The sequence below is a fragment of the Symsagittifera roscoffensis genome, chromosome 2, assembly GCF_963678635.1.
Source record: "Symsagittifera roscoffensis chromosome 2, txSymRosc1.1, whole genome shotgun sequence".
Classification (NCBI taxonomy): Eukaryota; Metazoa; Xenacoelomorpha; order Acoela; family Convolutidae; genus Symsagittifera; species Symsagittifera roscoffensis.
The window spans coordinates 25,131,670-25,151,538 of record NC_087063.1 but is presented as its reverse complement, the minus strand read 5'-3'; the positions used below and the strand labels follow the sequence as shown (position 1 = coordinate 25,151,538).

The 19,869-nt window shown below is 35.2% G+C and overlaps 3 protein-coding genes and 25 non-coding genes across 33 annotated transcripts in view; 27 read left to right on the top strand and 1 right to left on the bottom strand.

Moving 5' to 3' along the window:
- The window catches only part of LOC134840457 (adenylate kinase isoenzyme 6-like), a 478,618-nt gene that overhangs the window by 136,700 nt on the left and 322,049 nt on the right, over positions 1-19,869 (top strand). The window lies entirely within an intron of this gene.
- Positions 1-19,869, bottom strand: part of LOC134840454 (calmodulin-lysine N-methyltransferase-like) — a 525,993-nt gene that overhangs the window by 241,278 nt on the left and 264,846 nt on the right. The gene's annotated exons all lie outside the window — the stretch shown is intronic.
- LOC134839350 (protocadherin Fat 1-like) overlaps positions 1-19,869 on the top strand; it is a 216,854-nt gene that overhangs the window by 46,937 nt on the left and 150,048 nt on the right. The window lies entirely within an intron of this gene.
- On the top strand, positions 1,345-1,417 carry Trnat-agu (transfer RNA threonine (anticodon AGU)). The gene has a single exon. It is a non-coding gene; the product is annotated as a tRNA-Thr (tRNA).
- On the top strand, positions 1,873-1,945 carry Trnat-agu (transfer RNA threonine (anticodon AGU)). Its single transcript has one exon. It is a non-coding gene; the product is annotated as a tRNA-Thr (tRNA).
- On the top strand, positions 3,021-3,093 carry Trnat-agu (transfer RNA threonine (anticodon AGU)). Its single transcript has one exon. It is a non-coding gene; the product is annotated as a tRNA-Thr (tRNA).
- Positions 3,628-3,700, top strand: Trnat-agu (transfer RNA threonine (anticodon AGU)). The gene has a single exon. It is a non-coding gene; the product is annotated as a tRNA-Thr (tRNA).
- On the top strand, positions 4,764-4,836 carry Trnat-agu (transfer RNA threonine (anticodon AGU)). The gene has a single exon. It is a non-coding gene; the product is annotated as a tRNA-Thr (tRNA).
- On the top strand, positions 5,303-5,375 carry Trnat-agu (transfer RNA threonine (anticodon AGU)). The gene has a single exon. It is a non-coding gene; the product is annotated as a tRNA-Thr (tRNA).
- Positions 5,839-5,911, top strand: Trnat-agu (transfer RNA threonine (anticodon AGU)). Its single transcript has one exon. It is a non-coding gene; the product is annotated as a tRNA-Thr (tRNA).
- On the top strand, positions 6,377-6,449 carry Trnat-agu (transfer RNA threonine (anticodon AGU)). Its single transcript has one exon. It is a non-coding gene; the product is annotated as a tRNA-Thr (tRNA).
- Trnat-agu (transfer RNA threonine (anticodon AGU)) lies at positions 7,184-7,256 on the top strand. Its single transcript has one exon. It is a non-coding gene; the product is annotated as a tRNA-Thr (tRNA).
- Positions 7,720-7,792, top strand: Trnan-auu (transfer RNA asparagine (anticodon AUU)). Its single transcript has one exon. It is a non-coding gene; the product is annotated as a tRNA-Asn (tRNA).
- Positions 8,257-8,329, top strand: Trnat-agu (transfer RNA threonine (anticodon AGU)). Its single transcript has one exon. It is a non-coding gene; the product is annotated as a tRNA-Thr (tRNA).
- On the top strand, positions 9,059-9,131 carry Trnat-agu (transfer RNA threonine (anticodon AGU)). The gene has a single exon. It is a non-coding gene; the product is annotated as a tRNA-Thr (tRNA).
- Positions 9,592-9,664, top strand: Trnat-agu (transfer RNA threonine (anticodon AGU)). The gene has a single exon. It is a non-coding gene; the product is annotated as a tRNA-Thr (tRNA).
- Trnat-agu (transfer RNA threonine (anticodon AGU)) lies at positions 10,129-10,201 on the top strand. The gene has a single exon. It is a non-coding gene; the product is annotated as a tRNA-Thr (tRNA).
- Trnat-agu (transfer RNA threonine (anticodon AGU)) lies at positions 10,642-10,714 on the top strand. Its single transcript has one exon. It is a non-coding gene; the product is annotated as a tRNA-Thr (tRNA).
- Trnat-agu (transfer RNA threonine (anticodon AGU)) lies at positions 11,179-11,251 on the top strand. Its single transcript has one exon. It is a non-coding gene; the product is annotated as a tRNA-Thr (tRNA).
- Positions 11,692-11,764, top strand: Trnat-agu (transfer RNA threonine (anticodon AGU)). Its single transcript has one exon. It is a non-coding gene; the product is annotated as a tRNA-Thr (tRNA).
- Trnat-agu (transfer RNA threonine (anticodon AGU)) lies at positions 12,229-12,301 on the top strand. The gene has a single exon. It is a non-coding gene; the product is annotated as a tRNA-Thr (tRNA).
- Positions 14,385-14,457, top strand: Trnat-agu (transfer RNA threonine (anticodon AGU)). The gene has a single exon. It is a non-coding gene; the product is annotated as a tRNA-Thr (tRNA).
- On the top strand, positions 14,921-14,993 carry Trnat-agu (transfer RNA threonine (anticodon AGU)). Its single transcript has one exon. It is a non-coding gene; the product is annotated as a tRNA-Thr (tRNA).
- On the top strand, positions 15,449-15,521 carry Trnat-agu (transfer RNA threonine (anticodon AGU)). The gene has a single exon. It is a non-coding gene; the product is annotated as a tRNA-Thr (tRNA).
- On the top strand, positions 17,056-17,128 carry Trnat-agu (transfer RNA threonine (anticodon AGU)). Its single transcript has one exon. It is a non-coding gene; the product is annotated as a tRNA-Thr (tRNA).
- Trnat-agu (transfer RNA threonine (anticodon AGU)) lies at positions 17,570-17,642 on the top strand. Its single transcript has one exon. It is a non-coding gene; the product is annotated as a tRNA-Thr (tRNA).
- Positions 18,661-18,733, top strand: Trnat-agu (transfer RNA threonine (anticodon AGU)). Its single transcript has one exon. It is a non-coding gene; the product is annotated as a tRNA-Thr (tRNA).
- Trnat-agu (transfer RNA threonine (anticodon AGU)) lies at positions 19,471-19,543 on the top strand. Its single transcript has one exon. It is a non-coding gene; the product is annotated as a tRNA-Thr (tRNA).

Sequence of the window (19,869 nt, the reverse complement as noted above, 5' to 3'; positions counted from 1 at the left end):
TGATCCAGTGAATATAACAGGAGGTCGATGGTTCGAATCCGCCCTAAAAATTCGCTAGAAATAAAGAAAAGGAAATAGAATCATCTTATTCTTGGAAAGAAAAAGAAAACAATATAGCTTTCTCCAAGGTATCGAAACTTCCATTCCTTTTCTGAGAAAGAAACAAAAAATTTAAAGTCAATCGACTTCAAATGACACACCTATATGGAACAAAACACATGATTTTAAATCAAAAAACTAAAAGCGCCTGAAGTTGGCTTAGCCAACTTCATTTGAAGTTGGCTTAGCGGTTAAAGCGCCTGTCTAGAAAACGGGAAATCGGTGGTTTAAATCCGCCCAAGACCTGAGCTAACTAACAATTCGTAGGATGAAGATCCTTCTTGTTCATGGAAGAAAAAATATAGCTTGTTCCAAGGTATTGAAACTTCCATTCATTTTCTGGGAAAGAAACAAAAAACTATAAGTCAAGCAACTTCAAATGACAAACGTGTTAAGAAAAAGAACAAACAATTTTGAATCGGAAAACTTGAAACCAACAATTATTGTGGCATAGGGGATAAGGATACTGTGTATATAACAGCGATGGTTCGAATCCGCCCAGAAACTGCGCTAGAAATTAAAAAAAAAATAGAATGATCTTATTCTTGGAAAGAAAAAAGAAAACACAAAAGCTTTTTCCAAGGTATCGAAACTTCCATTCCTTTTCTGCGAAAGAAACAAAAAGTTTTTAAGTCAATCGACTTCAAACGACATACCTATATGGAACAAAAACACATGATTTTAAATAAAAAAAAACTAGAAGCAACAGGTCTTGTGGCTTAGCGGTTAAAGCGCCTGTCTAGTAAACAGGATATCTTTGGGTCAAATCCGCCCAAGACCTGAGCTAACTAACAATTCGTAGGACGAAGATCCATCTTGTTCCTGAAGAAAAATATAGATTGTTCCAAGGTATTGAAACTGCCATTCATTTTCTGGGAATGAAACAAAAAACTATAAGTCAAGCAACTTCAAATGACGAACGTGTTACGAAAAAGAACAAACAATTTTGAATCGGAAATCTTGAAACCAACAGTTCTTGTGGCTTAGGGGATAATGATACTATGTATATAACAGCGATGGTTCGAAGCCGCCCAGAAACTGCGCTAGAAATTTTTAAAAAAAGGAAATAGAATGATCTTATTCTTGGAAAGAAAAAAGAAAAAACTATAGCTTTTTCCAAGGTTTTGAAACTTCCATTCCTTTTCTGGGAAAGAAACAAAAAAATTTTAGGTCAATCGACTTCAAATGACATACCTATATGGAACAAAAACTCATCATTTTAAATCAAAAAAACCAGAATCAACAGGTCTTGTGGCTTAGCGGTTGAAGCGCCTGTCTAGTAAACAGGAGATCGGTGGTTCAAATCCGCCCAAGACCTGAGCTAACTAACAATTCGTAGGACGAAAATCCATCTTGTTCCTGGAGAAAAAATCTAGCATTTTCCAAGGTATTGAAACTTCCATTCATTTTCTGGGAATGAAAGAAAAAAACTTTAAGTCAAGCAACTTCAAATGACGAACGTGTTAAGAAAAAGAACAAACTATTTTGAAACCAACAGTTCTTGTGGCTTAGGGGACAAGGATACTGTGTATATAACAGCGATGGTTCGAAGCCGCCCAGAAACTGCGCTAGAAATTTAAAAAAAAAAAGGAAATAGAATGATCTTATTCTTGGAAAGAAAAAAGAAAACACTATAGTTTTTTCCAAGGTATCGAAACTTCCATTCCTTTTCTGGGAAAGAAACAAAAAAATTTTTAGGTCAATCGACTTCAAATGACATACCTATATGGAACAAAAACAAATGATTTTAAATCAAAAAAACTAGAAGCAACAGGTCTTGTGGCTTAGCGGTTAAAGCGCCTGTCTAGTATATAGGAGATCGTTGGTTCAAATCCGCCCAAGACCTGAGCTAACTGTCTAGTATATAGGAGATCGTTGGTTCAAATCCGCCCAAGACCTGAGCTAACTAACATTTGGTGGGATGAAGATCCATCTTGTTCCTGAAAGAAAAAAATAGAGCTTGTTCCAAGGTATTGTAACTTCCGTTCATTTTCTGGGAATTAAACAAAAAACTATAAGTCAAGCAACTTCAAATGACAAACGTGTTAAGAAAAAGAACAATTAATTTTGAATCGCAAAACGTGAACAAAATAGTTCTAGTAGCCTAGGGGATAAGGATCCAGTGAATATATCAGGAGGTCGATGGTTCGAATCCGCCCACAAACTTCGCTAGAAATATCGAAAAGGAAATAGAATCATCTTATTCTTGGAAAGAAAAAGAAAACATTATAGCTTTCTCCAAGGTATCGAAACTTCCATTCCTTTTCTGAGAAAGAAACAAAAAATTTGAAGTCAATCGACTTCAAATGACATACCTATATGGAACAAAACACATGATTTTAAATCAAAAAAACTAAAAGCGCCTGAAGTTGGCTTAGCCAACTTCATTTGAAGTTGGCTTAGCGGTTAAAGCGACTGTCTAGTAAACAGGAGATCGGTGGTTTAAATCCGCCCAAGACCTGAGCTAACTAACAATTCGTAGGATGAAGATCCTTCTTGTTCCTGGAAGAAAAAATATAGCTTGTTCCAAGGTATTGAAACTTCCATTCATTTTCTGGGAATGAAACAAAAAACTATAAGTCAAGCAACTTCAAATGACAAACGTGTTAAGAAAAAGAACAAACAATTTTGAATCGGAAAACTTGAAACCAACAATTATTGTGGCTTAGGGGATAAGGATACTGTGTATATAACAGCGATGGTTCGAATCCGCCCAGAAACTGCGCTAGAAATTTTAAAAAAAATAGAATGATCTTATTCTTGGAAAGAAAAAAGAAAACACAATAGCTTTTTCCAAGGTATCGAAACTTCCATTCCTTTTCTGGGAAAGAAACAAAAAAATTTGAAGTCAATCGACTTCAAACGACATACCTATATGGAACAAAAACACATGATTTCAAATAAAAAAACTAGAAGCAACAGGTCTTGTGGCTTAGTGGTTAAAGCGACTGTCTAGTAAGCAGTAGATCGTTGGTTCAAATCCGCCGAAGACCTGAGCTAACTAACATTTGGTGGGATGAAGATCCTTCTTGTTCCTGGAAGAAAAAATATAGCTTGTTCCAAGATATTGAAACTTCCATTCATTTTCTGGGAATGAAACAAAAAACTATAAGTCAAGCAACTTCAAATGACAAACGTGTTAAGAAAAAGAACAAACTATTTTGAATCGGAAAACTTGAAACCAACAATTATTGTGGCTTAGGGGATAAGGATACTGTGTATATAACAGCGATGGTTCAAATCCGCCCAGAAACTGCGCTAGAAATTTTAAAAAAAATAGAATGATCTTATTCTTGGAAAGAAAAAAGAAAACACAATAGCTTTTTCCAAGGTATCGAAACTTCCATTCCTTTTCTGGGAAAGAAACAAAAATTTTTTATGTCAATCGACTTCAAACGACATACCTATATGGAACAAAAACACATGATTTTAAATAAAAAAACGAAAGCCAACAGGTCTTGTGGCTTAGCGGTTAAAGCGCCTGTCTAGTAAACAGGAGATTTTAAATAAAAAAAACTAGAAGCAACAGGTCTTGTGGCTTAGCGGTTAAAGCGCCTGTCTAGTAAACAGGAGATCGGTGGTTCAAATCCGCCCAAGACCTGAGCTAACTAACATTTGGTGGGATGAAGATCCATCTTGTTCCTGAAAGAAAAAAATAGAGCTTGTTCCAAGGCATTGTAGCTTCCGTTCATTTTCTGGGAATTAAACAAAAAACTATAAGTCAAGCAACTTCAAATGACAAACGTGTTAAGAAAAAGAACAATTAATTTTGAATCGCAAAACGTGAAGAAAATAGTTCTAGTGGCCTAGGGGATAAGGATCCAGTGAATATAACAGGAGGTCGATGGTTCTAATCCGCCCACAAACTTCGCTAGAAATAAAGAAAAGGAAATAGAATCATCTTATTCTTGGAAAGAAAAAGAAAACAATGTAGCTTTCTCCAAGGTATCGAAACTTCCATTCCTTTTCTGAGAAAGAAACAAAAAATTTGAAGTCAATCGACTTCAAATGACATACCTATATGGAACAAAAGACATGATTTTAAATCAAAAAAACTAAAAGCGCCTGAAGTTGGCTTAGCCAACTTCATTTGAAGTTGGCTTAGCGGTTAAAGCGCCTGTCTAGTAAACAGGAGATCGGTGGTTTAAATCCGCCCAAGACCTGAGCTAACTAACAATTCGTAGGATGAAGATGCTTCTTGTTCCTGGAAGAAAAAATATAGCTTGTTCCAAGGTATTGAAACTTCCATTCATTTTCTGGGAATGAAACAAAAAACTATAACTTCCATTCATTTTCTGGGAATGAAACAAAAAACTATAAGTCAAGCAACTTCAAATGACAAACGTGTTAAAAAAAAGAACAAACAATTTTGAATCGGAAAACTTGAAACCAACAATTATTGTGGCTTAGGGGATAAGGATACTGTGTATATAACAGCGATGGTTCGAATCCGCCCAGAAACTGCGCTAGAAATTTAAAAAAAAATAGAATGATCTTATTCTTGGAAAGAAAAAAGAAAACACAATAGCTTTTTTCAAGGTATCGAAACTTCCATCCCTTTTCTGGGAAAGAAACAAAAAAATTTTAAGTCAATCGACTTCAAACGACATACCTATATGGAACAAAAACACATCATTTTAAATTAAAAAAAACTGGAATCAACAGGTCTTGTGGCTTAGTGGTTAAAGCGCCTGTCTAGTAAACAGTAGATCGTTGGTTCAAATCCGCCCAAGACCTGAGCTAACTAACAATTTTTAGGACGAAGATCCATCTTGTTCCTGAAGAAAAAATATAGGTTTTTCCAAGGTATTGAAACTTCCATTCATTTTCTGGGAATGAAACAAAAAACTATAAGTCAAGCAACTTCAAATGACGAACGTGTTACGAAAAAGAACAAACAATTTTGAATCGGAAAACTTGAAACCAACAGTTCTTGTGGCTTAGGAGATAATGATACTGTGTATATAACAGCGATGGTTCGAAGCCGCCCAGAAACTGCGCTAGAAGTTTAAAAAAAAAAGGAAATAGAATGATCTTATTCTTGGAAAGAAAAAAGAAAACACTATAGCTTTTTCCAAGGTTTTGAAACTTCCATTCCTTTTCTGGGAAAGAAACAAAAAAAATTTAGGTCAATCGACTTCAAATGACATACCTATATGGAACAAAAACTCATGATTTTAAATTAAAAAAACCAGAATCAACAGGTCTTGTGGCTTAGCGGTTAAAGCGCCTGTCTAGTAAACAGGAGATCGGTGGTTCAAATCCGCCCAAGACCTGAGCTAACTAACAATTCGTAGGACGAAGATCCATCTTGTTCCTGGAGAAAAAATCTAGCATTTTCCAAGGTATTGAAACTTCCATTCATTTTCTGGGAATGAAACAAAAAACTCTAAGTCAAGCAACTTCAAATGACGAACGTGTTAAGAAAAAGAACAAACTATTTTGAATCGGAAAACTTGAAACCAACAGTTCTTGTGGCTTAGGGGATCAGGATACTGTGTATATAACAGCGATGGTTCGAAGCCGCCCAGAAACTGCGCTAGAAATTTTTAAAAAGGAAATAGAATGATCTTATTCTTGGAAAGAAAAAAGAAAACACTATAGTTTTTTCCAAGGTATCGAAACTTCCATTCCTTTTCTGGGAAAGAAACAAAATTTTTTTAGGTCAATCGACTTCAAATGACATACCTATATGGAACAAAAACACATGATTCTAAATCAAAAAAACTAGAAGCAACAGGTCTTGTGGCTTAGCGGTTAAAGCGCCTGTCTAGTAAATAGGACATCGGTGGTTCAAATCCGCCCAAGACCTGAGCTAACTAACAATTCTTAGGACGAAGATCCATCTTGTTCCTGAAGAAAAAATATAGATTTTTCCAAGGTATTGAAACTTCCATTCATTTTCTGGGAATGAAATAAAAAACTATAAGTCAAGCAACTTCAAATGACGAACGTGTTACGAAAAAGAACAAACAATTTTGAATCGGAAAACTTGAAACCAACAGTTCTTGTGGCTTAGCGGATAATGATACTGTGTATATAACAGCGATGGTTCGAAGCCGCCCAGAAACTGCGCTAGATATTTAAAAAAAAGGAAATAGAATGATCTTATTCTTGGAAAGAAAAAAGAAAACACTATAGCTTTTTCCAAGGTTTTGAAACTTCCATTCCTTTTCTGGGAAAGAAACAAAAATTTTTTAGGTCAATCGACTTCAAATGACATACCTATATGGAACAAAAACTCATCATTTTAAATAAAAAAAAAACAGAATCAACAGGTCTTGTGGCTTAGCGGTTGAAGCGCCTGTCTAGTAAACAGGAGATCGGTGGTTCAAATCCGCCCAAGACCTGAGCTAACTAACAATTCGTGGGACGAAGATCCATCTTGTTCCTGGAGAAAAAATCTAGCATTTTCCAAGGTATTGAAACTTCCATTCATTTTCTGGGAATGAAACAAAAAACTTTAAGTCAAGAAACTTCAAATGACGAACGTGTTAAGAAAAAGAACAATATATTTTGAATCGGAAAACTTGAAACCAACAGTTCTTGTGGCTTAGGGGATAAGGATACTGTGTATATAACAGCGATGGTTCGAAGCCGCCCAGAAACTGCGCTAGAAATTTTAAAAAAAAGAAATAGAATGATCTTATTCTTGGAAAGAAAAAAGAAAACACTATAGTTTTTTCCAAGGTATTGAAACTTCCATTCATTTTCTGGGAATGAAACAAAAATCTATAAGTCAAGCAATTTCAAATGACAAACGTGTTACGAAAAAGAACAAACAATTTTGAATCGGAAAACTTGAAACCAACAGTTCTTGTGGCTTAGGGGATAATGATACTGTGTATATAACAGCGATGGTTCGAAGCCGCCCAGAAACTGCGCTAGAAATTTTAAAAAAAGGAAATAGAATGATCTTATTCTTGGAAAGAAAAAAGAAAACACTATAGCTTTTTCCAAGGTTTTGAAACTTCCATTCCTTTTCTGGGAAAGAAACAAAAAAATTTTAGGTCAATCGACTTCAAATGACATACCTATATGGAACAAAAACTCATCATTTTAAATAAAAAAACCAGAATCAACAGGTCTTGTGGCTTAGCGGTTGAAGCGCCTGTCTAGTAAACAGGAGATCGGTGGTTCAAATCCGCCCAAGACCTGAGCTGACTAACAATTCGTGGGACGAAGATCCATCTTGTTCCTGGAGAAAAAATCTAGCATTTTCCAAGGTATTGAAACTTCCATTCATTTTCTGGGAATGAAACAAAAAACTTTAAGTCAAGCAAATTCAAATGACGAACGTGTTAAGAAAAAGAACAAACTATTTTGAATCGGAAAACTTGAAACCAACAGTTCTTGTGGCTTAGGGGATAAGGATACTGTGTATATAACAGCGATGGTTCGAAGCCGCCCAGAAACTGCGCTAGAAATTTTTAAAAAAGGAAATAGAATGATCTTATTCTTGGAAAGAAAAAAGAAAACACTATAGTTTTTTCCAAGGTATCGAAACTTCCATTCCTTTTCTGGGAAAGAAACAAAATTTTTTAAGTCAATCGACTTCAAATGACATACCTATTTGGAACAAAAACACATATTTTTAAATCATAAAAACCAAAATCAACATGTCTTGTGGCTTAGCGGTAAAAGCGCCTGTCTATTAAACAGGAGATCGGTGGTTCAAATCCGCCCAAGACCTGAGCTGACTAAGAATTCGTGGGACGAAGATCCATCTTGTTCCTGGAGAAAAAATCTAGCATTTTCCAAGGTATTGAAACTTCCATTCATTTTCTGGGAATGAAACAAAAAACTTTAAGTCAAGCAACTTCAAATGACGAACGTGTTAAGAAAAAGAACAAACTATTTTGAATCGGAAAACTTGAAACCAACAGTTCTTGTGGCTTAGGGGATAAGGATACTGTGTATATAACAGCGATGGTTCGAAGCCGCCCAGAAACTGCGCTAGAAATTTTTAAAAAAGGAAATAGAATGATCTTATTCTTGGAAAGAAAAAAGAAAACACTATAGTTTTTTCCAAGGTATCGAAACTTCCATTCCTTTTCTGGGAAAGAAACAAAATTTTTTTAGGTCAATCGACTTCAAATGACATACCTATATGGAACAAAAACACATGATTTTAAATCAAAAAAACTAGAAGCAACAGGTCTTGTGGCTTAGCGGTTAAAGCGCCTGTCTAGTAAATAGGACAGCGGTGGTTCAAGTCCGCCCAAGACCTGAGCTAACTAACATTTAGTGGTGTGAAGATCCATCTTGTTCCTGGAAAAAAAAATAGAGCTTGTTCCAAGGTATTGTAACTTCTGTTCATTTTCTGGGAATTAAACAAAAAACTATAAGTCAAGCAACTTCAAATGACAAACGTGTTAAGAAAAAGAACAAACAATTTTGAATCGGAAAACTTGAAACCAACAATTTTTGTGGCTTAGGGGATAAGGATACCTTTTATATAACAGCGATGGTTCGAATCTGCCCAGAAACTGCGCTAGAAATAAAAAAAAAATGAAATGATCTTATTCTTGGAAAGAAAAAAGAAAACACAATAGCTTTTTCCAAGGTATCGAAACTTCCATTCCTTTTCTGGGAAAGAAACAAAAAATTTTTAAGTCAAGCAACTTCAAATGACAAACGTGTTAAGAAAAAGAACAAACAATTTTGAATCGGAAAACTTGAAACCAACAATTTTTGTGGCTTAGGGGATAAGAATTCTGTGTATGTAACAGCGATGGTTCGAATCCGCCCTGAAACTGCGCTAGAAATTTAAAAAAAAATAGAATGATCTTATTCTTGGAAAGAAAAAAGAAAACACAATAGCTTTTTCCAAGGTATCGAAACCTTCATTCCTTTTTCTGGGAAAGAAACAAAAAAATTTTAAGTCAATCGACTTCAAATGACATACCTATATGGAACAAAAACACATTCTTTTAAATCAAAAAAACTTGAAGCAACAGGTCTTGTGGCTTAGCGGTTAAAGTGCCTGTCTAGTAAACAGGAGATCGTTGGTTCAAATCCGCCCAAGACCTGAGCTAACTAACAATGCGTAGGACGAAGATTCATCTTGTTCCTGAAGAAAGAATATAGCTTTTTCCAAGGTATTGTAACTTTCGTTCATTTTCTGGGAATTAAACAAAAAACTATAAGTCAAGCAACTTCAAATGACGAACGTTTTAAGAAAAAGAACAAACAATTTTGAATCGGAAACTTGAAACCAACAGTTCTTGTGGCTTAGGGGATAAGGATTCTGTGTATATAACAGCGATGGTTCGAAGCCGCCCAGAAACTGCGCTAGAAATTAAAAAAAAAGAAATACAATGATTTTATTCTTGGAAAAAAAAGAAAACACTATAGCTTTTTCCAAGGTATCGAAACTTCCGTTCCTTTTCTGGGAAAGAAACAAAAATTTTTTAGGTCAATCGACATCAAATGACATACCTATATGGAACAAAAACACATTATTTTAAATCAAAAAAAACAGAAGCAACAGGTCTTGTGGCTTAGCGGTTAAAGCGCCTGTCTAGTAAACAGGAGATCGGTGGTTCAAATCCGCCCAAGACCTGAGCTAACTAACATTTGGTAGGATGAAGATCCATCTTGTTCCTGGAAGAAAAACTATAGCTTGTTCCAAGGTATTGTAACTTTCGTTCATTTTCTGGGAATTAAACAAAAAACTATAAGTCAAGCAACTTCAAATGACAAACGTGTTAAGAAAAAGAACAATTAAATTTGAATCGGAAAACGTGAAGAAAACAGTTCTAACCGCCTAGGGGATAAGGATCCAGTGAATATAACAGGAGGTCGATGGTTCGAATTCGCTCACAAACTTCGCTAGAAATAAAGAAAAGTAAATAGAATCATCTTTTGGAAAGAAAAATAAAAAACAATATAGCTTTCTCCAAGGTATCGAAACTTCCATTCCTTTTCTGAGAAAGAAACGAAAGTTTTTTAGGTCAATCGACTTCAAATGACATACCTATATGGAACAAAACACATGATTTTAAATCAAAAAAACTAAAAGGAACAGGTCTTGTGGCTTAGCGGTTAAAGCGCCTGTCTAGTAAATAGGAGATCGGTGGTTCAAATCCGCGCAAGACCTGAGCTAACTAACAATTCGTAGGATGAAGATCCTTCTTGTTCCTGGACGAAAAAATATAGCTTGTTCCAAGGTGGTGTAACTTCCATTCATTTTCTGGGAACGAAACAAAAAACTATAAGTCAAGCAATTTCAAATGACAAACGTGTTAAGAAAAAGAACAAACAATTTTGAATCGGAAAACTTGAAATCAACAATTCTTGTGGCTTAGGGGATAAGGATACTGTGTATATAACAGGAGGACGGTGGTTCGAATCCGCCCAGAAACTGCGCTAGAAATTTTAAAAAAAATAGAATGATCTTATTCTTGGAAAGAAAAAAGGAAACACAATAGCTTTTTCCAAGGTATCGAAACTTCCATTCCTTTTCTGAGAATCGACTCCAAATGACATACCTATATGGAACAAAACACATGATTCTAAATCAAAAATCTAAAAGGAACAGGTCTTGTGGCTTAGCGGTTAAAGCGCCTGTCTAGTAAACAGGAGATCGGTGGTTCAAATCCGCCCAAGACCTGAGCTAACTAACATTTGGTAGGATGAAGATCCATCTTGTTCCTGGAAGAAAAACTATAGCTTGTTCCAAGGTATTGTAACTTTCGTTCATTTTCTGGGAATTAAACAAAAAACTATAAGTCAAGCAACTTCAAATGACAAACGTGTTAAGAAAAAGAACAATTAATTTTGAATCGGAAAACGTGAAGAAAACAGTTCTAGTCGCCTAGGGGATAAGGATCCAGTGAATATAACAGGAGGTCGATGGTTCGAATTCGCTCACAAACTTCGCTAGAAATAAGGAAAAGTAAATAGAATCATCTTTTGGAAAGAAAAATAAAAAACAATATAGCTTTCTCCAAGGTATCGAAACTTCCATTCCTTTTCTGAGAAAGAAACAAAAGTTTTTTAGGTCAATCGACTTCAAATGACATACCTATATGGAACAAAACACATGATTTTAAATCAAAAAAACTAAAAGGAACAGGTCTTGTGGCTTAGCGGTTAAAGCGCCTGTCTAGTAAATAGGAGATCGGTGGTTCAAATCCGCGCAAGACCTGAGCTAACTAACAATTCGTAGGATGAAGATCCTTCTTGTTCCTGGACGAAAAAATATAGCTTGTTCCAAGGTGGTGTAACTTCCATTCATTTTCTGGGAACGAAACAAAAAACTATAAGTCAAGCAATTTCAAATGACAAACGTGTTAAGAAAAAGAACAAACAATTTTGAACCGGAAAACTTGAAATCAACAATTCTTGTGGCTTAGGGGATAAGGATACTGTGTATATAACAGGAGGACGGTGGTTCCAATCCGCCCAGAAACTGCGCTAGAAATTTAAAAAAAAATAGAATGATCTTATTCTTGGAAAGAAAAAAGGAAACACAATAGCTTTTTCCAAGGTATCGAAACTTCCATTCCTTTTCTGAGAATCGACTCCAAATGACATACCTATATGGAACAAAACACATGATTCTAAATCAAAAATCTAAAAGGAACAGGTCTTGTGGCTTAGCGGTTAAAGCGCCTGTCTAGTAAACAGGAGATCGGTGGTTCAAATCCGCCCAAGACCTGAGCTAACTAACATTTGGTAGGATGAAGATCCATCTTGTTCCTGGAAGAAAAACTATAGCTTGTTCCAAGGTATTGTAACTTTCGTTCATTTTCTGGGAATTAAACAAAAAACTATAAGTCAAGCAACTTCAAATGACAAACGTGTTAAGAAAAAGAACAATTAATTTTGAATCGGAAAACGTGAAGAAAACAGTTCTAGTCGCCTAGGGGATAAGGATCCAGTGAATATAACAGGAGGTCGATGGTTCGAATTCGCTCACAAACTTCGCTAGAAATAAGGAAAAGTAAATAGAATCATCTTTTGGAAAGAAAAATAAAAAACAATATAGCTTTCTCCAAGGTATCGAAACTTCCATTCCTTTTCTGAGAAAGAAACAAAAGTTTTTTAGGTCAATCGACTTCAAATGACATACCTATATGGAACAAAACACATGATTTTAAATCAAAAAAACTAAAAGGAACAGGTCTTGTGGCTTAGCGGTTAAAGCGCCTGTCTAGTAAATAGGAGATCGGTGGTTCAAATCCGCGCAAGACCTGAGCTAACTAACAATTCGTAGGATGAAGATCCTTCTTGTTCCTGGACGAAAAAATATAGCTTGTTCCAAGGTGGTGTAACTTCCATTCATTTTCTGGGAACGAAACAAAAAACTATAAGTCAAGCAATTTCAAATGACAAACGTGTTAAGAAAAAGAACAAACAATTTTGAACCGGAAAACTTGAAATCAACAATTCTTGTGGCTTAGGGGATAAGGATACTGTGTATATAACAGGAGGACGGTGGTTCCAATCCGCCCAGAAACTGCGCTAGAAATTTAAAAAAAAATAGAATGATCTTATTCTTGGAAAGAAAAAAGGAAACACAATAGCTTTTTCCAAGGTATCGAAACTTCCATTCCTTTTCTGGGAAAGAAACAAAAAAATTTTAAGTCAATCGACGTCAAATGACATACCTATATGGAACAAAAACACATTATTTTAAATCAAAAAAACTAGAAGCAACCGGTCTTGTGGATTAGCGGTTAAAGCGCTTTTCTAGTAAACAGGAGATCGTTGGTTCAATTCCGCCCAAGACCTGAGCTAACTAACAATTCGTAGGATGAAGATTCATCTTGTTCCTGGACGAAAAAATATAGCTTGTTCCAAGGTAGTGTGTAACTTCCATTCATTTTCTGGGAACGAAACAAAAAACTATAAGTCAAGCAATTTCAAATGACAAACGTGTTAAGAAAAAGAACAAACAATTTTGAATCGGAAACCGTAAAACCAACAATTCTAGTGGCTTAGGGGATACGGATCCTGTGTATATAACAGGAGGTCGGTGGTTCGAATCCGCCCAGAAACTGCGCTAGAAATTTAAAAAAAATAGAATGATCTTGTTCTTGGAAAGAAAAAAGAAAACACAATAGCTTTTTCCAAGGTATCGAAACTTCCATTCCTTTTCTGGGAAAGAAACAAAAAAATTTTAAGTCAATCGACTTCAAATGACATACCTATATGGAACAAAAACACATTATTTTAAATAAAAAAAACTAGAAGCAACAGGTCTTGTGGATTAGCGGTTAAAGCGCTTGTCTAGTAAACTGGAGATCGTTAATTCAAATCCGCTCAAGACCTGAGCTAACTAACAATTCGTAGGATGAAGATTCATCTTGTTCCTGGACGAAAAAATATAGCTTGTTCCAAGGTGGTGTAACTTCCATTCATTTTCTGGGAACGAAACAAAAAACTATAAGTCAAGCAATTTCAAATGACAAACGTGTTAAGAAAAAGAACAAACAATTTTGAATCGGAAACCGTGAAACCAACAATTCTAGTGGCTTAGGGGATAAGGATCCTGTGTATATAACAGGAGGTCGGTGGTTCGAATCCGCCCAGAAACTGCGCTAGAAATTAAAAAAAATAGAATGATCTTATTCTTGGAAAGAAAAAAGAAAACACAATAGCTTTTTCCAAGGTATCGAAACTTCCATTCCTTTTCTGGGAAAGAAACAAAAAAATTTTAAGTCAATCGACTTCAAATGACATACCTATATGGAACAAAAACACATTATTTTAAATCAAAAAAACTAGAAGCAACAGGTCTTGTGGCTAAGCGGTTAAGGCGCCTGTCTAGTAAATAGGAGATCGTTGGTTCAAATCCTCCCAAGAACTGAGCTAACTAACAATTCGTAGGACGAAGATCCATATTGTTCCTGAAGAAAAAATAAAGCTTTTTCCAAGGTATTGAAACTTCCATTCATTTTCTGGGAATGAAACAAAAAAACTATAAGTCAAGGAACTTCAAATGACAAACGTGTTAAGAAAAAGAACACACAATTTTGAATCGGAAAACTTGAAACCAACAATTCTTGTGGCTTAGGGGATAAGGATACTGTGTATATAACAGGAGGTCGGTGGTTCGAATCCGCCCAGAAACTGTGCTAGAAATTAAAAAAAATAGAATGATCTTATTCTTGGAAAGAAAAAAGAAAACACAATAGCTTTTTCCAAGGTATCGAAACAACTTCCATTCCTTTTCTGGGTAAGAAACAAAATTTTTTTAAGTCAATCGACTTCAAATGACTTACCTATATGGAACAAAAACACATTATTTTAAATCAAAAAAACTAGAAGCAACAGGTCTTGTGGCTAAGCGGTTAAAGCGCCTGTCTAGTAAACAGGATATCGATGGTTCAAATCCGCCCAAGACCTGAGCTAACTAACAATTCGTAGGATGAAGATTCATCTTGTTCCTGGACGGAAAATATAGCTTGTTCCAAGGTAGTGTAACTTCCATTCATTTTCTGGGAACGAAACAAAAAACTATACGTCAAGCAATTTCAAATGAAAAACGTGTTAAGAAAAAGAACAAACAATTTTGAATCGGAAACCGTGAAACCAACAATTCTAGTGGCTTAGGGGATAAGGATCCTGTGTATATAACAGGAGGTCGGTGGTTCGAATCCGCCCAGAAACTGCGCTAGAAATTAAAAAAAATAGATTGATCTTATTCTTGGAAAGAAAAAAGAAAACACAATAGCTTTTTCCAAGGTATCGAAACTTCCATTGCTTTTCTGGGAAAGAAACAAAAAAATTTTAAGTCAATCGACTTCAAATGACATACCTATATGGAACAAAAACACATTATTTTAAATCAAAAAAACTAGAAGCAACAGGTCTTGTGGCTAAGCGGTTAAAGCGCCTGTCTAGTAAACAGGATATCGATGGTTCAAATCCGCCCAAGACCTGAGCTAACTAACAATTCGTAGGCCGAAAATCCATCTTGTTCCTGAAGAAAAAATATAGCTTTTTCCAAGGTATTAAAACTTCCATTCATTTTCTGGGAATGAAACAAAAAACTATAAGTCAAGCAACTTCAAATGACGAACGCTTTAAGAAAAAGAACAAACAATTTTGAATCGGAAACTTGAAACCAACAGTTCTTAGGGGATAAGGATACTGTGTATATAACAGCGATGGTTCGAAGCCGCCCAGAAACTGCGCTAGAAAATAAAAAAAAGGAAAAAGAATGATTTTATTCTTGGAAAGAAAAAAGAAAACACAATAGCTTTTTCCAAGGTTTTGAAACTTCCATTCCTTTTCTGGGAAAGAAACAAAATTTTTTTAGGTCAATCGACTTCAAATGACATACCTATATGGAACAAAAACACATCATTTTAAATCAAAAAAACTAAAAGCAACAGGTCTTGTGGCTTAGCGGTTAAAGCGCCTATCTAGTAAACAGGAGATCGGTGGTTCAAATCCGCCCAAGACCTGAGCTAACTAACATTTGGTAGGATGAAGATCCATCTTATTCCTGGAAGAAAAAATATAGATTGTTCCAAGGTATTGTAATTTTCGTTCATTTTCTGGGAATTGAACAAAAAACTATAAGTCAAGCAACTTCAAATGACAAACGTGTTAAGAAAAAGAACAATTAATTTTGAATCGGAAAACATGAAGAAATCAGTTCTAGTCGCCTAGGGGATAAGGATCCAGTGAATATAACAGGAGGTCGATGGTTCGAATTCGCTCACAAACTTCGCTAGAAATAAAGAAAAGTAAATAGAATCATCCTATTCTTGGAAAGAAAAAGAAAACAATAAAGCTTTCTACAAGGTATCGAAACTTCCATTCCTTTTCTGAGAATCGACTCCAAATGACATACCTATATGGAACAAAACACATGATTCTAAATCAAAAATCTAAAAGAAACAGTTCTTGTGGCTTAGCGGTTAAAGCGCCTGTCGAGTAAACAGGAGATCGGTGGTTCAAATCCGCCCAAGACGTGAGCTAACTATTAATTCGTAGGAAGAAGATCTTTTTTGTTCCTGGAAGAAAAAACATAGCTCTTTCCAAGGTATTGTAACTTCCATGCATTTCCTGGGAATGAAACAAAACACTATAAGTCAAGCAACTTCAAATGACAAACGTGTTAAGAAAAAGAACAAACAATTTTGAATCGGAAAACATGACCCCAAAAATTCTAGTGCCTTAGGGGATAAGGATCATGTGTATTCAACAGGAGGTCGATGGTTCGAATCCGCGCAGAAACTGCGCTAGAAGTTTTTTAAAAAAAGGAAATAGAATCATCTTATTCTTGGAAAGAAAAAAGAAAACAGTATAGCTTCTTCCAAGGTATTGAAACTTCCATTCATTTTCTGGGAATGAAACAAAATTCTATAAGTCAAGCAATTTCAAATGACAAATGTGTTAAGAAAAAGAACAAACTTTTTTGAATCGGAAACCGTGATACCAACTTTTTTAGTGGCTTAGGGGATAAGTATCCTGTGTATATATTAGGAGGTCGGTGGTTCGAATACGCCCCGAAAACTGGGCTAGAAATTTAAAAAAAAAGAAATAGAATCATCTTATTCTTGGAAAGAAAAAAGAAAACAGTATAGCTTCTTCCAAGGTATTGAAACTTCCATTCATTTTCTGGGAAGGAAACAAAAAACTATAAGTCAAGCAACATCAAATGACAAACGTGTTAAGAAAAAGAACAAACAATTTTGAATCGGAAAACGTGAAGACGAAAGTTCTAGTGGCCTAGGGGATAAGGATCCAGTGAATATAACAGGAGGTCGATGTTTCGAATCCTCCCACAAACTGCGCTAGAAAAAAAAAAGGAAATATAATCATCTTATTCTTGGAAAGAAAAAGAAAACAATATAGCGTTCTCCAAGGTATCGAAACTTCCATTCCTTTTCTGGGAAAGAAACAAAATTTTTTTAGGTCAATCGACTTCAAATGACATACCTATATGGAACAAAAACACATCATTTTAAATCAAAAAAACTAGAAGCAACAGGTCTTGTGGCTTAGCGGTTAAAGCGCCTGTCTAGTAAACAGGAGATCGGTGGTTCAAATCCGCCCAAGACCTGAGCTAACTAACATTTGGTAGGATGAAGATCCATCTTATTCCTGGAAGAAAAAATATAGATTGTTCCAAGGTATTGTAATTTTTGTTCATTTTCTGGGAATTGAACAAAAAACTATAAGTCAAGCAACTTCAAATGACAAACGTGTTAAGAAAAAGAACAATTAATTTTGAATCGGAAAACGTGAAGAAATCAGTTCTAGTCGCGTAGGGGATAAGGATCCAGTGAATATAACAGGAGGTCGATGGTTCGAATTCGCTCAAAAACTTCGCTAGAAATAAAGAAAAGTAAATAGAATCATCCTATTCTTGGAAAGAAAAAGAAAACAATAAAGCTTTCTACAAGGTATCGAAACTTCCATTCCTTTTCTGAGAATCGACTCCAAATGACATACCTATATGGAACAAAACACATGATTCTAAATCAAAAATCTAAAAGGAACAGGTCTTGTGGCTTAGCGGTTAAAGCGCCTGTCGAGTAAACAGGAGATCGGTGGTTCAAATCCGCCCAAGACGTGAGCTAACTAACAATTCGTAGGAAGAAGATCTTTCTTGTTCCTGGAAGAAAAAACATAGCTCTTTCCTAGGTATTGTAACTTCCATTCATTTCCTGGGAATGAAACAAAACACTATAAGTCAAGCAACTTCAAATGACAAACGTGTTAAAAAAAAGAACAAACAATTTTGAATCGGAAAACATGACACCAAAAATTCTAGTGCCTTAGGGGATAAGGATCATGTGTATTCAACAGGAGGTCGATGTTTCGAATCCGCGCAGAAACTGCGCTAGAAGTTTTAAAAAAAAAGGAAATAGAATCATCTTATTCTTGGAAAGAAAAAAGAAAACAGTATAGCTTCTTCCAAGCTATTGAAACTTCCATTCATTTTCTGGGAATGAAACAAAATTCTATAAGTCAAGCAATTTCAAATGACAAATGTGTTAAGAAAAAGAACAAACATTTTTGAATCGGAAACCGTGATACCAACTTTTCTAGTGGCTTAGGGGATAAGTATCCTGTGTATATATTAGGAGGTCGATGGTTCGAATCCGCGCAGAAACTGCGCTAGAAGTTTTAAAAAAAAAGGAAATAGAATCATCTTATTCTTGGAAAGAAAAAAGAAAACAGTATAGCTTCTTCCAAGGTATTGAAACTTCCATTCATTTTCTGGGAAGGAAACAAAAAACTATAAGTCAAGCAACTTCAAATGACAAACGTGTTAAGAAAAAGAACAAACAATTTTGAATCGGAAAACGTGAAGACGAAAGTTCTAGTGGCCTAGGGGATAAGGATCCAGTGAATATAACTGGAGGTCGATGTTTCGAATCCTCCCACAAACTGCGCTAGAAACAAAAAAGGAAATATAATCATCTTATTCTTGGAAAGAAAAAGAAAACAATATAGCGTTCTCCAAGGTATCGAAACTTCCATTCCTTTTCTGAGAAAGAAACAAAAAATTTGGAGTCAATCGACTTCAAATGACACCTATATGGAACAAAAACACATAATTTTAAATCTAAAAAACTGAAAAGAACAGGTCTTGTGGCTTAGCGATCAAAGAGCCTGTCTAGTAAACAGGAGGTGGGTGGTTCAAATCCGCCCAAGACCTGAGCTAACTAACAATTCGTACGATGAAGATCCATCTTGTTCCTGGAAGAAAACATAGAGCTTGTTCCAAGGTGTTGTAGCTTCCATTCATTTTCTGGGAATGAAACAAAAAACTATAAGTCAAGCAATTTCAAATGACAAACTTGTTAAAAAAAGAACAAACAATTTTGAATCGGAAACCGTGAAACAAAAAATTCTAGTGGCTTAGGGGATAAGAATCCGGTGTATATAACAGGAGGTCGGTCGTTCGAATCCGCCGAGAAACTGCTCTATAAATAATAAAAAAAAAGGAAATAGAATCATCTTTTTCTTGGAAAGAAAAAAGAAAACATATAGCTTTTTCCAAGGTATTGAAACTGCCATTCATTTTCTGGGAATTAAACAAAAAACTGTAAGTCAAGCAACTTCAAATGACAAACGTGTTAAGAAAAAGAACAAACAATTTTGAATCGGAAACCTGAAACCAATAATTCTATTGGCTTAGGGTATAAGGATCCTGTGTATATAAGAGGAGGTCGGTGGTTCGAGTCCACCCAGAAACTGCGCTAGAAATTTAAAAAAATAGAATCATCTTATTCTTGGAAAGAAAAAGAAAACAATATAGCTTTCTCCAAGGTATCGAAACTTCCATTCCTTTTCTGAGAAAGAAACAAAATTTTTAAAGTCAATCGACTTCAAATGACATACCTATATGGAATAAAAACACATGATTTTAAATCAAAAATACTAAAATGAACAGGTCTTGTGGCTTAGCGGTTAAAGCGCTTGTCTAGTAAACAGGAGATGGGTGGTTTAAATCCGCCCAAGGCCTGAGCTAACTAACAAATTGTAGGATGAAGATTCATCTTGTTCCTGGAAGAAAAAATCAAACTATTTCCAAGGTATTGAAACTTCCATTCATTTTCTGGGAAGGAAACAAAAACTATAAGTCAAGCAACTTCAAATGACAAACGTGTTAAGATAAAGAACAAACAATTTTGAATCGGAAAACATGAAACCAACAATTTTAGTGGCTTAGGGGATAAGGATCCTGTGTATATAACAGGAGGTCGGTGGTTCGAATCCGCCAAGAAACTGCTCTAGAAATAAATAAAAAAGGAAATAGAATCATCTTATTCTTGGAAAGAAAAAAGAAAA